The following is an 18,089-nucleotide window of genomic DNA, read 5'->3' on the forward strand; positions in this document are numbered from 1 at the left end:
ATATTAACATAGTTTGATTTCCTAAAAAAAATAATTCTTGGTGTAATTTGATATGCCGAATCTTACTGTGTAATTAAATTTTTTTTTTTTTTTTTTTTGGGGTTCGGTTTCTAAATTGGTTTACATTAAGGTTCAAAGGGTCAAATATTAATCTTAGTGTGATTATAACAAAAATTGATTTCTTGGGGTTCTTTGATATGCTGAATCTCACCACGTATTTACATTTTGATGTTTGGGTCCCGTTATGAAGTTGGTCCTTATTGAGGTTTAAAGGGTACAAAATCGAACTTTTGTTTGATTTATGAAAAATTGGATTATTGGGTGTTTTTGATATGCTGAATCTAACCATGTATTTAGATTTTGGATATTGGACCATAATAGGAAAATTTAAAAGTTTTAAGTTCTTAGACCATATTTATTCTGTGTCTGGCTGTCAGAAACCTCTGCTGAGTCAAATTATTTAATCACATTCCAATTAAGAGTTGTATCAAGCTTAAATATTGTGTCCGTACTTGCCCTTTCTGTTCAGGGTACTACCTCTGCGGTTGTATCAAGCTGAGCCTTGAGGAGTATTTTATTATATGAATATTGCCATGATGATTTTCCCCATATATATGCATTTCTGGGGGAAAACTTGGAGGGATTAAAAAAAATGTAAATAGCAAAAATTATCAGTAAGACCATTTAAAAAAATTTGTTTGCCCCATTCATGGGCATTTTGTTTTCTGGACTGTGTGTTTATCTGTTCATCTGTCCCGCTTTAGGTTAAAGGTTTGGTCATGGTAGTTTTAGATGAAATTGTATTGCAATCAATCTGAAACTTAGAACACATGTTCCCTATGATATGATCTTTTAAATTTTTAATGCAAAATTAGAGTTTTGATTTTAATTTCACGGTCCACTGAACTGCAGAACATAGAAAATGATAACTTGTGCGAGTGGGGAATCTGTATACTATGGACACATTCTTGTTAAGTCTTAAATTACATTTTAGATTTATACTATGTAATAAAGATTTGAGAGTGGACATTCATTTTCCTTTGTTGAAGGTGCAAATTTATATATTTAGGTGTGTGACACAGTTTGTTACGAGCCTCAAATCAATCCCTCACCCATGAACAGTTCAAGTTTGAAGTATCTGTTTGTTCCTCCATCGGCATCAGTTTGGCAAGTTAGTTTTACTCACTGTTTTTGTCATTCATGAAGATATTAATTTGATGTTTGTTTTTTTTTTTTATTTTATTATTGCAAGTTACAATTTTGAATTTTTGATGCAGTTTAATGATTTTGGGCAGAGTTATGGTCCTTTGAATTTTGAAAATTCACTAAAATAATCAGTTTTCTCACCTTTTTTGTCATTCTTGAATATATGGATTTGATAATTAGTATATAATTTCATTATAACAAGTAACAGTTCAAGTTTAAATTTTTGATTTGGTCTGATAATTTTGTGCAGATTAATGGTTGTTGGGATTAGAAAATTATTTGAAATAATCAGTTTTAAACCCTTTTTTTGTCATGCTTAAATACATTGACTTGATATTTGTTATAATGTTTACAATGACAAGTTATAAATCAAGTTACAATTTTGTTCCAATACAATGAAATTTTTAACTGGTAGGGGATTTTGCATTGCCATGCAATACTTACAGAATGCTTGTTGTACGCCTGTTTACGGGACGTACAGTCAGGGGTACTACTTGTACAATTTATTATTATTTACTTGAAGAAGTAAAAAAAATAAGTAAATAAATAATGTTTGAATAATCTCCCCTTAATTTTCTTAAAAATTTACTTGTATAAGTAAATTTTTCTTACAATCCCACAAAAGTCATCAAGTTTTGAGATGTAAATTTATACCTTTCATGATTTTTCCCAGGTGTGCTGATTTTTTTTTATTAGAGTTCAATGTTTCATCTCATTAATTCAACAAAGAAACTAATTGCACAAAGATCGTAAGTAATTGCACAAGGCCTTTAAAAATTGTTCCTTGGGGGCTTGTAAATGAGCAGTGTTCTGAACATAACAGACAAATGGGATTTTCATTGTTAATGAAATTACACTTAAATGATTTGTAAAGACATCTGCAAAGGGCAGATAATTTAAAATTTAAAATTACAGCAAAGAAATCATAAAAATTCAATAAAAAAAAGATAGGATGACTTTTTTACTTATAAAAGTAAAAAAAATCTGAATGTTTAAGGGACATAACTCAGCCAATATTTTTTTTAACCATACATTATAAGTATATTAATATTACTTCTGCAAGTAATTAAAAATAACTTGTACAAGTAGTACTCCTGACTGACGTATTATGGTATATCGTTGAAAGTTTGTCTGTCTGTTTGTTCGTTCGTCTTTAACATGTTGGACATTAACTGAAAAACGCTTTAACCAATATGCATAACACTTTGGTAAATCTATTGACATGAGTTGCTTTTCTTTTTTATAATAATATACTGTAATAACCGTTTCCTACTTTTATTTATTAAAAAAGGGGAGATTCTCCAGTTTACAGACAATAACCTTAATAATAATTTTACCAACTTGCAAGAAACTGTAGTGAATTGTTTAATTCTATTTACATGATCTTCCTTTTGATTTTTATAAATTTTATACTATACCTTTTATGATTTATGGGGTTTTATTCTATACAAAAAGGGGAATTTTCCAGTTTTCGGACAGTAACTTAAAAATGCTTTTAGCATTTTTTTAAACTTTGGTAAATTGTTGCTATATTGTAGTAAGATTTCTTTTGGTTTTTATAAATTGAAGACTTGACGTTTCCGAGTTGTAAGATTTTATTCATAAAAAGGGTTGATTTTCAAGTTTTGGACGATATCCTTATTTATTAAGATTTGTTGACTGATTTTTATCTATTAAGATAACCTCCCTTTAGTTTTTTTTATAAATTTCTGATAAAACATTGAGACGTTATTGAATAAAATTGAGAAAGGAAATGGGGAATGTGTCAAACTGACAAAAGATTTACTAAGTATTGCCCAACAGCATACTAAGTATTGCCCAACAGCATACTTAGTATTGCGCAACAGCAAGAAATCTTTAGTTGAATATAAATTTAATTTATACAATGTTCATTTAAAATTGTATATTTACATGGTTTACTTTAACAAAAATGTAATCTGAAACTTGTAGGTAAAATTTTACCAGACATGGCTACAATCATAATTGGAGTATGTATTTTTTTTGTAAAATATGTACTCTGACCCCGTCCGCCTGCCAATTAAGATGGCAGACATGGTAAAAAAAAGTACACAGTGTAAAATGCAAATTTTGTCTATTATTTAGTTATTAACTGTAATGAATTGAGATAATCTGACAAGAGCAATGTTGGAGAGTATGTGTCCTCTGTAGAATATGCACTTAGACTAAGGTCAACAACACAGGCTCTTTAGTTCCTATAGTTATTTTAAAGTTAAAGAATTGAAAGCTTTGTACATTTTATTTTTATGCAGATATATAATGTTACGAAGTTATAAATGTCTGTCATATGTACATGTCATTGACTTGATTTTCACTGTTGAGTTACTGCTTTTTATTTTAAAAGCACTTGTTACATTTTATAATGATGCTTAAATGGCTGTTAGCAGGCTGGTAAGTCTTTTTTAAAGATTTTTGTATTCCTTTTTGGAAACTATTTATGGGCTATAGCTATTTAATTATAAAAAATGTAGCACTATTTAGTTTCTGGATAGGTTGCAATTGTTCAACTTGATTAAACTATTACTTTTTAGAGATGGTATTAGATTTGCATGATTTTTTTATTTCACAAAAGATGGTCAAATATATATCCCTTATATTCTTAAATATTGATTGAATTTGTCATTATGAGTTTTTTATTTATTCTTATTTTTATATTGTTTATTTAATGATTTGAATGTTGGCAATTTTAAGTCAAACAGGTGGTACTTGTTTGAAAGACTCTTAAACTGTAGAATAGGGGCACTTTTTAAAATCATTTGGAAGTTGTGGAATTTGGCGAACAGGATTATGGGATTATATCTATATATCGATATCCCTTCTGAACATTCTGAATAACTAGGTTTTGTTAGCTTTGAGGAATGACAACATTTTTGTGTTTTGTATATATATATTACCATAAAAGTTTGGTTATCAAATACCTAATTGTCCTGAACATGACATATAAGATGTTTGCATGTTGATTTATTTATGAATTATGTCTTTGTATCAATGATGAAATTTAGTTAATGTAATGACTAGTCAGTGATAATGAAAACCTTGGTGTAATAATTGTTTAGTAATGCAGAGATTTTTTTAATTTAAATTAAATGCATTGTTACAAACACAAGCGAAACTAAGAAGATGTTACGTATATTTGAATAACATCAAATATATTTTAAGTTGGCGAACCTTTATTATGTTTAGATTTGGAGACGTTGGCGAACAGGGGTACTGTTAAGAATGTTGGCAACGTTGGCAAACAGGGCTACTGTTCAGAATGTTGGCGACGTTGGCGAACAGGGGTACTGTTCGGAATGTTGGCGACGTTGGCGAACAGGGGTACTGTTTAGAATGTTGGCGATGTTGCCGAACAGGGATACTTGTTAGAATGTTGGCAACGTTGGCGACGTTGGCGAACAGGGGTACTGTTCAGAATGTTGGCGAATTTGGCGACGTTGGCGAACAGGGGTACTGTTCAGAATGTTGGCGACGTTGGCGAACAGGGGTACTGTTCAGAATGTTGGCGACGTTGGCGAACAGGGATACTTGTTAGAATGTTGGCGACGTTGGCGACGTTGGCGAACAGGGGTACTGTTCAGAATGCTGGCGAAGTTGGCGACGTTGGCGAACAAGGGTACTGTTCAGGATGTTGGCGAAGTTGGTGACGTTGGCGACGTTGGCGAACAGGGGTACTGGTTAGAATATTGGCGACGTTGGCGACGTTGGCGAACAGGGGTACTGTTTAGAATGTTGGCGAAGTTGGCGACGTTGGCAAACAGGTTACTGGTTAGAATGTTGGCGACGTTGGCGAACAGGGGTGCTGGTTAGAATGTTGGCGATGTTGGTGACGTTGGCGAACAGGGGTACTGTTCAGAATGTTGGCAACGTTGGCGACATTGGCGAACAGGGTACTGTTCAAAATGTTGGCGACGTTGGCGACAAGGTTGGCGGGTTGGCGAACATTTCCCCAATCCTGTACCAGCCTGCAATGCAAAAAATAGTTTATCCTTGAAATATGAGGCGTTTAAGAGATATTTAGCTCCTGGAAAGAGATTTCAGCCATAAAATACCTTAATATTTGAAAGAAACACAATATAGTTGCTAGGAGTTGAGTTGAAACATAAATTGGCAAGAGATTTGACATGATGGGGCGAAGGATCGGACGCACTCATACAATGGACATTTGATAACAGAGAGAAATTGCACATTTCGGCAGTTTTTCGTTTGTATTTTTACCGCTCAGTGATAGTGTTGATTGCAAAAAAACTAAACGTACGTTGAGACGGGCCACATGTTATTGTGCGGAACCATTCAGCAAATTATGACGAACAGCTTTCATAAATAAATAATGTTACCATAGCATTAATGTACATGCCATAATTGATTTTCAAAGCAAGTCTTTGCTAATTTCCCCATTTTCGAAGTTCAAATATTATCACTTTCAGTTTCAGTAGGGCCCTTGACCTAATCCTAGGCCAAGTTCGGATGGATATCTAGAGTAGATGGGATTGCAATGGTCATATATAACACCTGTTATGATTGGATATAGCTTCCCGCCATTAGAACTCAATGAGCCCTGGGTTGTGGCAGGGTTACTAGAGATCGACTCGATATCCCGGATGTTATGACGTCGATCCAATCAAATTTGAATGTAAACATATTCAGAGTAGGGGCCTTGTACTTCCGATAATCTAGAGTCCTTACTCTTCAAAATTATTTACCGTTCATATGGAACTAGAGTCAGAACTCGAGTTCCATCCGAACTTGGCCTGGGCCACTGTTACGCAGGTAAATTATGATAGGTGAATTCGTCCCCGTATATCTCGGACCTTACGATTTTTATCTTAACACGGGGTTTTTAAACAGTATATTGTTTTCCCATTTAGTAAAGCTTATGAGCTATGAGGATCCAAATCATGGGTGGATCCAACCATTTTTGGGGGTTCCAACGTAGCCCAGATTAAAAGGGTTGTTTCAAACCTCACGTCGCCTTTCAAAAACTTTGATTGTCAAATAAAAGGGGGATTCCATCCCCCGGACTCCCCCTTAGGCATAGAACAGAACAGAACATAACATATTTTTATTTCCAATTAAGGGCCCACAAGGGGCATACAGAGCATACATGAATAAGGCAAAAGAATATTGATTTGCATTGATACATAGATACAAACAATTTTTTACATACAGTTACAATACAATTACTAACTCATATTCACTTTAGCATAGGATCCGCAACTGCAAATATTTATAATGAAAATATACTGCCATCAATGTTTAATATTACTGATTAGGTATTAAGAGACTGAGTCAATAAAATGTCTCATATTTTTTATCTGACACAATATATAAAAACAAGCACCTGTTATTAAGAATCTAGGAAATCTCATATTCGAGTGTCAGATATATTTCAAAAGAAGTATTATACCACCGTTGGGAGAGAGGTACAACAATGTATGATTTATGTGACTAGTGCTTGTTTTTCCAGATCATCACAGAATATATCTTTGATTTTTTTAACTTCAAACTCATCTATAGATGCTTCTCTGGTTAGTCCGAGTAAGAAATGATAAGTATAAATGATCATAAATTGCATCAATATTAAAAAATAAAGAGCATGCAAATATCTCATAGAGCAAATAACACGGATAATTTATATTGACCATTTGTTATATGGTTGTGGTCTTCAGTGGCGACACGTACATGCAGGTCATGTTCCGGAGCACCTGAGATAACCCCTAGTTTTTGATGGGGTTCGTGTTGCTTATTCTTCAGTTTTCTATGTTGTGTGTGCTATTGTTGTCTGTTTGTCTTTTTTCATTTTTGGCCATGGCGTTGTCAGTTTATTTTCGATTTATGAGTTTGAATGTCCCTTTGGTATCTTTCGTCCCTCTTTCATAAATTAATTTCACTTTACAATGGATCAAATCTACGAATGGATCCAGGTAATGGGTGCAGTAGGAGGTCCACCGGAGTTTTGAGAGAGGAATTCTTGGCATGTAACAGATGGAAAATTTAAGGTCAGAATTCATAAAACAGACATGGGGCAGTGGCAAATATGGCATGCATATTTGAACACACAGAGGGTACCCCTGGCACCGGCTGTTTTTCCCCAAAAAAACATAAATCTATTTTTCTTCTATGTGACTTCAGACTTTATGTTTTCAATTTAGTTTCACTTTCTATATTCTGTATTTATTCTTATGTAAGCCCAAGGTGAAAAATAAATTGATGCAGGAATATATTAATAATAAACATCTTGGAGTTGGGCTATTTCTTTCTGTCCGGGTGGGGATCAACTTCAAGCAGACAACATGCATGCGTATAACGACACTGAATATTTTCTTCTTTTTTTTTAAAATAAAGACAATTGTTGTCAGTCATGACGTCCTTGAATAGATCAGTTAGAAAGCAAGGTTTGAAGTTTAAGTACACTGGAAAACCTCATTTCTAGTGTTGAAAATAGAGGGAGCAAAAGTTCCACATCCAGGGAATATTTGTATATAAAGAACTTTTTATTTGAAAGGTTTATCTTTTTTCAGTTTAGTTTTAAAATAAAAAAATTAGACAAATTGTGATTGGTCTTTCTTCCTTTCTTTTGTTATCTTGTGAATTATCATGTTAAAAATCCAGTGGCAAATACTTCATGCCTTTATATAACGGAGAACAATTAAGAGAATGTATTTCAAACAAGAAGCTAAACTTTTTGCCACAAAAATAGATACATAATCATAATTCATAGTTATTTTATTCACAGTGAGCAGCCATCTTTGTCGGTCGGTTGTAGCACAATCTCATCAAATGGTAAAAAAGACCACACAATAGCCTAGGTTCAAGGACACAGTTATCGTCCTTTGGGTTTCGTTAGTTAGTCCCTACTGTGAACAGTGTATAACTTTCATTTGTATTTGATACACTTTCACAATCTATTTCTTGATATCTAATGCATGAAATATTAAGTAGGGGGCTGTTATTACATGTTATAAAAATTTGGGTGCTGAATCTTTATGTTAAGTAGTGATTTGGTCAGTTTAAAAAAGGTCAATTTTTATTACGTCGGAAGCTGTCAGTTAGACCTGGTAGAAGTTTCTATTAATTTGATATTATTTGTCTCACTATAGTAGTACACTACACTGTAAAAATCTTTTTGAGAAAGAGTAGGTGCGATTTTTTAAATTTGAATTTATTGTCTAAAAGAAATGCTCTACGAAATAACTGTGTTCTCGGGCCAATAGGGACCAAATAAACATCTTCTACTTGTATACCGTAAATCAGCATTTGGATGTGCCTGTAATTTAGTTGTTGCATGTCGTTTGTTGCTATATAATTATTCTTTTACGTTCTTAGTTTTGTTCATGAATATATATAAGGCCTTTAGATTTCTAGTTTGAATTGTTTTACTGCCTTGATTTGTCATATCTATAGGTCTTTTATAGCTTATGCTTCGATGTGAGTTTTGCTCGTTGTTGAAGGCCATACGGTGACTTATATTATATCTGTTAACTACTACTGGTTCCGGATAGGGAATTGTCTCTTTGACAATCATGCAACATCTTCTCGTCTTTATATTTACTATTAGCAAAGCCCATACCGCATAGTCAGCTATAAAAGGCCCCGATAAGACAATGGAGACAATTCAAACGAGAAAACTAACGGCCTTATTTATATATCTATAAACAAAAAATGAACGAAAAACAAATATGGAACACATAAACAAACGACAACCACTGAATTACAGGCTCCTGACTGGGGACAGGCACATGCATAAATAATGTGGCGGGGTTAAACATGTTAGCGGGATCGCAACCCTCCCCCTAACCTGGGACAGTGGTATAACAGTACAACATCAAAACGAACTATTTCAGAGGTGTTTTCAGGGGCCCAGGCCCCCTCCCCCTTTTGTAGAAAAAATTTGGTTGATTATATAAAGGGAATCACTGAAGCATGATTGGAACGGGCCCCCTCTTAGGCAGCCAGTGCCCCTCCCCCTTTATGAAAATTTCTAGAACTAACAATTTGTTATTTCAGTTTTAAAAAATCATTGAAAAGGTTCTCGGACTGTGAGATTACACTTGCACAAGTGAATATTTAAAATTGTCACGCTGTATCTTCTTATGCCGTGCAATCGATTATAGTTCTGTTATTTATTACGATCTACACCATCCGTAAAAATGATCTGAAATGTTAATTAACTTGGCATGCCATACTTGATAAAATGCGGACGTGAAAGAAAGCACCCTTCACATATGCGTCAATGGAGATCGTTATTCCAAATTATTTCGTCATTTATAAAACAAAAGCGTATCTGTCGCATGTGTAGAAGGTATGACTTAATTAACAAAAAATATTTTAACAGATATTTGATGGAATCATGTAAAAACAAAGACTTCAACTGAATTATCATTGCAATCACGGACACCGTCGTTGTTGTCAGACACCAAATTCCGGCATTAAAATCATGGTCATGAATGATGCATTTTGATTGAGGACCGAAGACAATCTCTGACATTGCTTCTGAGTTAGAACAGTCACATGTTGCATGAAAAGACTATTTCAACAACGTTTGAAATTTTTTAATATAATTAAGAAACAAACTGATTTCAAGTTACTGATTGAATGTTGGTTTTTCGATCACCTGCATGACCTCATCATTTCAGATACCAAGATTTATGAGCAATAACATGAAAAACTCTGGCCCTAGTCATAATTTAAAGTGGAATGCAAATGCTATTGATACAGATCAGCTAAATTATCTATAGTAAAGGATCCTACAAATTAATTTAATATACAGTCACAGAAAATAATTATATTTATAAGTACGTCTGAGTCAGTGACAACTCTACAACAGATGTATCCATCGGATCGCCATCAATGATGGTGATACATGGCTGTGTACATAATGTATATACAACTCGTCTAAACATCAACCCAACAATGTTAGATCTGTAAATTTGCTTTCGCAAATTTTTGGTTCTTACCTCGCAGGGATTCGAACCCATGCGACTGTGATATCGTGACACCAAATCGCCTGCACTGCAGCCGTCCCGCTAGACCACACGACCACCTGGGCTCTCAAAAAAAGAGCTTTCGCTGGCCGTGTGTTACCTTTCCTCGTCAGTTTGAATCTAGCGGCGTACTACAGTACATGATATATAAGGCATGAAGATGTTATTGATACAGATCAGCTAAATTATCTATAGTAAAGGATCCTACAAATTAATGTAATATACAGTCACAGAAAATAATTATATTTATAAGTACGTCTGAGTCAGTGACAACTCTACAACAGATGTATCCATCGGATCGCCATCAATGATGATGATGATACATGGCTGTGTACATAATGTATATACAACTCGTCTAAACATCAACCCAACAATGTTAGATCTGTAAATTTGCTTTCGCAAATTTTTGGTTCTTCCCTCGCCGGGATTCGAACCCATGCGACTGTGATATCGTGACACCAAATCGCCTGAACTGCAGCCGTCCCGCTAGACCACACGACCACCGGGGCTCTCAATAAAAGAGCTTTCGCTGGTCGTGTGTTACCTTTCCTCGTCAGTTTTAATCTAGCGGCGTACTACAGTACATGATATAGAAGGCATGAAGATGTTATTGTTACAAATCAGCTAAAGTATCTATAGTAAAGGATCCTACAAATTAATGTAATATACAGTCACAGAAAATAATTATATTTATAAGTACGTCTGAGTCAGTGACAACTCTACAACAGATGTATCCATCGGATCGCCATCAATGATGGTGATACATGGCTGTGTACATAATGTATATACAACTCGTCTAAACATCAACCCAACAATGTTAGATCTGTAAATTTGCTTTCGCAAATTTTGGTTCTTCCCTCGCCGGGATTCGAACCCATGCTACTGTGATATCGTGACACCAAATCGCATGCACTGCAGCCGTCCCGCTAGACCACACGACCACCTGGGCTCTCAAAAAAAGAGCTTTCGCTGGTCGTGTGTTACCTTTCATCGTCAGTTTTAATCTAGCGGCGTACTACAGTACATGATATAGAAGGCATGAAGATGTTATTGTTACAGATCAGCTAAATTATCTATAGTAAAGGATCCTACAAATTAATGTAATATACAGTCACAGAAAATAATTATATTTATAAGTACGTCTGAGTCAGTGACAGCTCTACAACAGATGTATCCATCGGATCGCTATCAATGATGGTGATACATGGCTATGTACATAATGTATATACAACTCGTCTAAACATCAACCCAACAATGTTAGATCTGTAAATTTGCTTTCGCAAATTTTTGGTTCTTCCCTCGCCGGGATTCGAACCCTTGCTACTGTGATATCGTGACACCAAATCGCCTGCACTGCAGCCGTCCCGCTAGACCACACGACCACCTGGGCTCTCAAAAAAGAGCCTTTGCTGGCCGTGTGTTACCTTTCCTCGTCAGTTTTAATCTAGCGGCGTACTACAGTACATGATATATAAGGCATGAAGATGTTATTGATACAGATCAGCTAAATTATCTATAGTAAAGGATCCTACAAATTAATGTAATATACAGTCACAGAAAATAATTATATTTATAAGTACGTCTGAGTCAGTGACAACTCTACAACAGATGTATCCATCGGATCGTCATCAATGATGGTGATACATGGCTGTGTACATAATGTATATACAACTCGTCTTAACATCAACCCAAAAATGTTAGATCTGTAAATTTGCTTTCGCAAATTTTTGGTTCTTCCCTCGCCTGGATTCGAACCCATGCTACTGTGATATCGTGACAGCAAATCGCCTGCACTGCAGCCGTCCCGCTAGACCACACGACTACCTGGGCTCTCAAAAAAAGAGCTTTCGCTGGCCGTGTGTTACCTTTCCTCGTCAGTTTTAATCTAGCGGCGTACTACAGTACATGATATAGAAGGCATGAAGATGTTATTGTTAGAGATCAGCTAAATTATCTATAGTAAAAGAGGGAGGAAAGATACCAAAGGGACAGTCAAACTCATAAATCTAAAACAAACTGACAACGCCATGGCTAAAAATGAAAAAGACAAACAGAAAAACAATAGTACACATGAAACAACATAGAAAACTAAAGAATAAACAACACGAAACCCACCAAAAACTAGGGGTGATCTCAGGTGTTCCGGAAGGGTAAACAGATCCTGCTCCACATGTGGCACCCGTCGTGTTGCTTATGTGATTACAAATCCGGTAAATAGTTTAATTCGGTAGGTCACATTCATGAAAGGGAAGGGGATTGTAGTTACGACGTAAGGAACATATCCGATATCATTTGTGAAACGGTTATTTCATAACGGTCAACCAACTTGTGATGGCGTCCGTAAAATTTACGAAGGGATGATTTCAACTTCACCATTTGGAACTCTTGGTTTAATAGCTTCCTTGTGAGCAGTAACCCTCTATCAAGAAAATCATGATAGGAAATGCAAGCACGGGAATATCGTATCAATTGGGAGATATATACCCCGTATGCAGGTGCTGCTGGAATGTTGCTACTTAGAAATGGAAAGTTCACAATTAGAAAGCTGAAATCATCTCTTTTGTCGTAAAGTTTAGTTTTCAATCGACCCTCATTGTCAATTTCTAGATGTAAGTCAAGATATGAAGCCGACTTAACTGTACCTGTAGTATCCTTTATCTCCAATTCGATGGGATAGATGCGTTCTACATAGTCATCAAATTTTGAATTGTTTAGTGAAAGAACGTCATCTATATAGCGGAAAGTAGAGTTAAAGGATATTGCTAACTTCTTATCTTTCTTCCTAAGAAGTTCCTGCATGAAGTCAGCCTCATAATAATAAAGAAACAAGTCGGCAAGTAGAGGGGCACAGTTTGTTCCCATTGGGACGCCGACAGTCTGTTGAAAAACACGTCTTCCGAACGTTACAAATATGTTGTCAATCAAGAAATCAAGCATCTTGATAATATCGGTTTCAGAGAATTTTTTGTTTGAATCAGAGTGATTCTTTACAAAGTATGATTTGTCCCTCCCTAAGACAAGATACTTGTATCTACGTTGGCCATTCTTTTTTATGAAGCAAAGTAATACCAACTCTTTCAATTTGACTTTTAGTTTGGAATGTGGAATACTTGTTTAAAGAGTAGAAAAGTCAAATGTTTTAATACTGTTACAAGATGAAAGAGAGTTAGATTGTATGTACTCTAAAAGATCTTTGGAATTTTTAAGTATCCACATCTGATTCACGCCACCTCTAGAATAGGCAGTTTCACAATAACTTTGAAGCCCGTCTTTGATTGCTGATAAAATAGATGTTAATAATTTACACTACACGAAAAGGCAGATTTACAACAATTTGGACAGTCATGTAAATGTTTGACAAATGTAACTACTTTTCTGCAAGATATATTTGCGGACCTGCTAATGTATATGTAAATGAATTATTCCTTTGACATTATTTAGGAGGTCGTCAAAGATATGCTAAAGATAATTATTTTATTTCCATAGCTTTAGTCATTCTCCAAAGATATGTAAAGAAATGCCATATATTTGCATGCACTTTCCAAGATAGGAGATATATGCAAAGTTTAAAATTTGCATAACTGATTTACAGAGGTGTGGGCAGTTTTGAGAGACCGCGGTTTATAAAACATTTACGACCAATGTAAATGCTGACAAATGTTTGTGTTATATTTGCAAACGTTTGTCGATATCGTTCATGTATGTAAAGAAATGTATTTTATTTACTAATACTTTACAGTATTATAGTTATTTTGATAAATATTGATATTTGCGACATATCTTTACAGACGTACGCAAAGTTTTGAGAGACCGCGGTTTATAAAACATTTACAACCAATGTAAATGCTGTCAAATGTTTGTGTAATATTTGCGAACGTTTGTCGATATCGTTCATGTATGTAAAGAAATGTATTTTATTTACTAATACTTTCCAGTATTATAGTTATTTTGATAAATATTGATATTTGCAACATATCTTTACACACGTGTGCAAAGTTTTGAGAGACCGCGGTTTATAAAACATTTACAACCAATGTAAATGCTGTCAAATGTTGGTGTAATATTTGCAAACGTTTGTCGATATCGTTCATGTATGTAAAGAAATGTATTTTATTTACTAATACTTTCCAGTATTATAGTTATTTTGATAAATATTGATATTTGCAACATATCTTTACACACGTGTGCAAAGTTTTGAGAGACCGCGGTTTATAAAACATTTACAACCAATGTAAATGCTGTCAAATGTTTGTGTAATATTTGCAAACGTTTGTCGATATCGTTCACGTATGTAAAGAAATGTATTTTATTTACTAATACTTTCCAGTATTGTAGTTATTTTGATAAATATTGATATTTGCAATATATCTTTACACACGTGTGCAAAGTTTTGAGAGACCGCGGTTTATAAAACATTTACAACCAATGTAAATGCTGTCAAATGTTTGTGTAATATTTGCAAACGTTTGTCGATATCGTTCATGTATGTAAAGAAATGTATTTTATTTACTAATACTTTCCAGTATTGTAGTTATTTTGATAAATATTGATATTTGCAACACATCTTTACAGACGTATGCAAAGTTTTGAGAGACCACGGTTTATAAAACATTTACAACCAATGTAAATGCTGTCAAATGTTTGTGTAATATTTGCAAACGTTTGTTGATATCGTTCATATATGTAAAGAAATGTATTTTTCTTAACTCCCAAAAAATTAGAAAGTGTCTTATATATTATAAGAAATTTTACGTATTGATGGTTTCAGAGACCGTGAAAATATTTGAATTGATTGAGTAGATATTGTTCTTCCCGAATCCAAACCAGAACTTTTTGAAGCTATGATATTAAAAATGGCAGGTTGCTTTTTAAATGTCGGACCGATGATATTTTTTTCTATTTGAATGGTTAAAAAAATCTTTAAAGCTTTTATCCAGAACCAAGGAAACTATTTAAAACTTGAGTGAGGATTTTTTAAGATCTTGCTGGTATAAAAAAAACACAAATGCTGTAAAATGTATTTATCTTTCCTTACAGCAGGGTTTACAATTCGATATGCTTGTTTGTATCAGAACGGAAACTTTAACTTATACGACGAATTGTAATAGTAAATTGATACTTTTTTTATAGCTTAAAGACACATAATGAATGGGTTGATCGATTGATTTGTGTAAACGTCCAGCTGCAAATGCTACACGAATCTTAGGTGTAGGGAGAACTGCACTAATATAATAACACTGCACTAAATTGTAAGCAGCATTACTTTATTACTTTTTGTACCTCAAAAATGAAAAAAAGACGACGTAATTCAATGACATTATAATTATTAGAATAAACTCTAAACCAGAATAAATAACGATCAAATCGATAAAAGCGGTACGTTTTCTCAACCCAAGGTAAAGTACCAATATTGGTGTGGAAAAAGTTAGTTTAGTTTCTGCTTATTTGTGATCTTTTCTTATTTTAATCAAGGGAATAATTTAATTTTTTTTCTTCAATATAACTTAAACCAAGGCGTGTGTTTTCAATATTTTGCATGATCGTATAATTTGAAAATACACGAGTATGCACATACATGTACATGTATTTTATCAGAATGATTATGATAACAATTGAAAATGCCTAATAATACAATAAAGAAAGAGCATTAATCAAGTATCCCTCAATAGGTGGTAAATATGTCACTTGTATGTAAATGAATGGATTTTCCCGACTGTGAAACGGTTCATCTTTTAGCACTACAGGGTTCCTTAAAAGGAAAACCGTATGTGATTGATCTAATAACGCTAATTGGGTATAATAAAATCCAGACGTTCTAAAGAGATTAATAATATAAACATGTACAAATCATGCCAATTAGACGCAAGCCAAGAATATGGCAGATAAAGACATAGGGATTAATTTTTATAATTAAACATGCAGTTTGTATTCATGAAAATGTGTTAATACTTTGAAAAAGGCAAATAATTTAAAAGTTTACGTGCTAAAAAATTAAAGAAGAAATTAGAACAGTAGCATAATTTGTATCTGAATTCTGTTGAGGATAAACACCATTTCATATTTAAAAGTAGAATGTACACGTTTACAAGCTTATTATATAGAAATATGTTGAAATTATATACAAAAAAGTATTTTAAAACAATTATCTTTTGTATATAAAAACAAGCATTCTCGTTTCTCCGCTTCTCATATATAGCAGATTTAATAAATTTGATGCAAAGCAAATAATTTAACCTTTAAATTGAATATAATCTCTGTATTTCGTGTTTCAACAAGAATAAACATGACCAACATAAATGGAAAAAAATACATCAATTTCCATAAACTTCCTTCTATTATATTAATCTGATTATATATATATATACAGTTATATATGAAAATATTTATTCAATTCAGAATAGATATAGAAAATCTTTGTCCTTTTTGTTTTCAAATCTTGACTTTATCCTATTTAAAGATATAATGATCTCAAGAAATATTCCCATGCAGTACATGTATTTGTTCCAATCGAAGGCTCCAAATTTTTAAAACATTTTCTTATCAAGATTGACATTTAATTATTTCAAACTTATATAATATTGTTGCTGAATGATGTAAATGTTAATCGCCAATATCGAAATCTACCTCCATTTTGTCATAAGTAACAACATATTAAAATTTGAAAACCTTTGGATGAAAGGTTCGTAGATTACCGAACGGAAACGATTGGATCAGCCCGCCCGTTCGTCAGCAGTACAACAATAAATCAATAACGGGACTGGAAATCCGGTAAAAAATAGCAAGTCATAAATAAATGTAAAATACATCCGGTTTACTGTCATCCTCATGTATATGTCGTATACTTGTTTTAAAACTGGTGTTTGTCTTTGAGTCTCTTTTTGTTTTTACTCTATGTCATCAGAAGTGTGTCGGCACTGATCAGTGGCGGATCCAAGGAGAGGGTGGGGGAGGGGGGGCATGGGGGTCCGGGGGTTGGAACCCACCTTTATTTTGCCGATCAATGCATTTGAATGGGAGCATATAGTTGGACCCCCCCTTTTACTCTGGGTTGGGACCCCCCTTTTTTTAAATGGCTGGATCCGACTAACTACGCACACAACCCACCCGTTTACATCAAACAGAGTATCCTGTATTTTGTATTGTATCAGGATGTTGATTTTCTTTTTAATTATCACAACTAACAGAATGTTTAACCTTTCTTGACTGCTGCACAAAATGTGTTTGTCAGACACAACAATTCAAATTGCACTGTATCGTCCTGTAAATGCATGAAATATTTGCCACCGGGACTTTGAGCAACCATCTATCAATCAATTCAAATTGTACCTCAATATCAATGTTTACCAAATTACGTTATTCCGTAATATTATTAATTCGTATATTTTATCAAATTTGATTCGCATGTTAAACTATATTTTCCAAGGTAGAGAGAAAACGGCGGATAGCAAAAAGCATATTGACCGGCAAAAAGCATATTGCACGGTTATTTTTAGAATATCTAAAAACCGATATACTTTGTGACGTCATGTAATGAATTTCAGGATATTGTTTAACCTTTTGAAACAAATGATATCTGTGATCGATTATTTGACGAAAAAAAATCTTCAAATACATAAGATTTAAAAAAAAAGTAAATGAAATAACAACTAATATGTTGTTATTGTCAAGGAGACAATGTAATATCTATAAAGATCCAACAAACCTAAATGACGATTTTGATACAAACATGGTCGGAAATTAATAATATAACAAATATAGCCTTTGTATGAGGTCAATAGAGTATGTATTGACCCAAAGAAGTATATCGACCTCGGACTTCGTCCTCAGTCAATATACTTCTTTCAGGTCAATATATCCTTGTATCGACCTCATACAAAGGCTATA

This window comes from Mytilus galloprovincialis, chromosome 6, assembly GCF_965363235.1.
Source record: "Mytilus galloprovincialis chromosome 6, xbMytGall1.hap1.1, whole genome shotgun sequence".
In the NCBI taxonomy this organism is placed as follows: domain Eukaryota; kingdom Metazoa; phylum Mollusca; class Bivalvia; order Mytilida; family Mytilidae; genus Mytilus; species Mytilus galloprovincialis.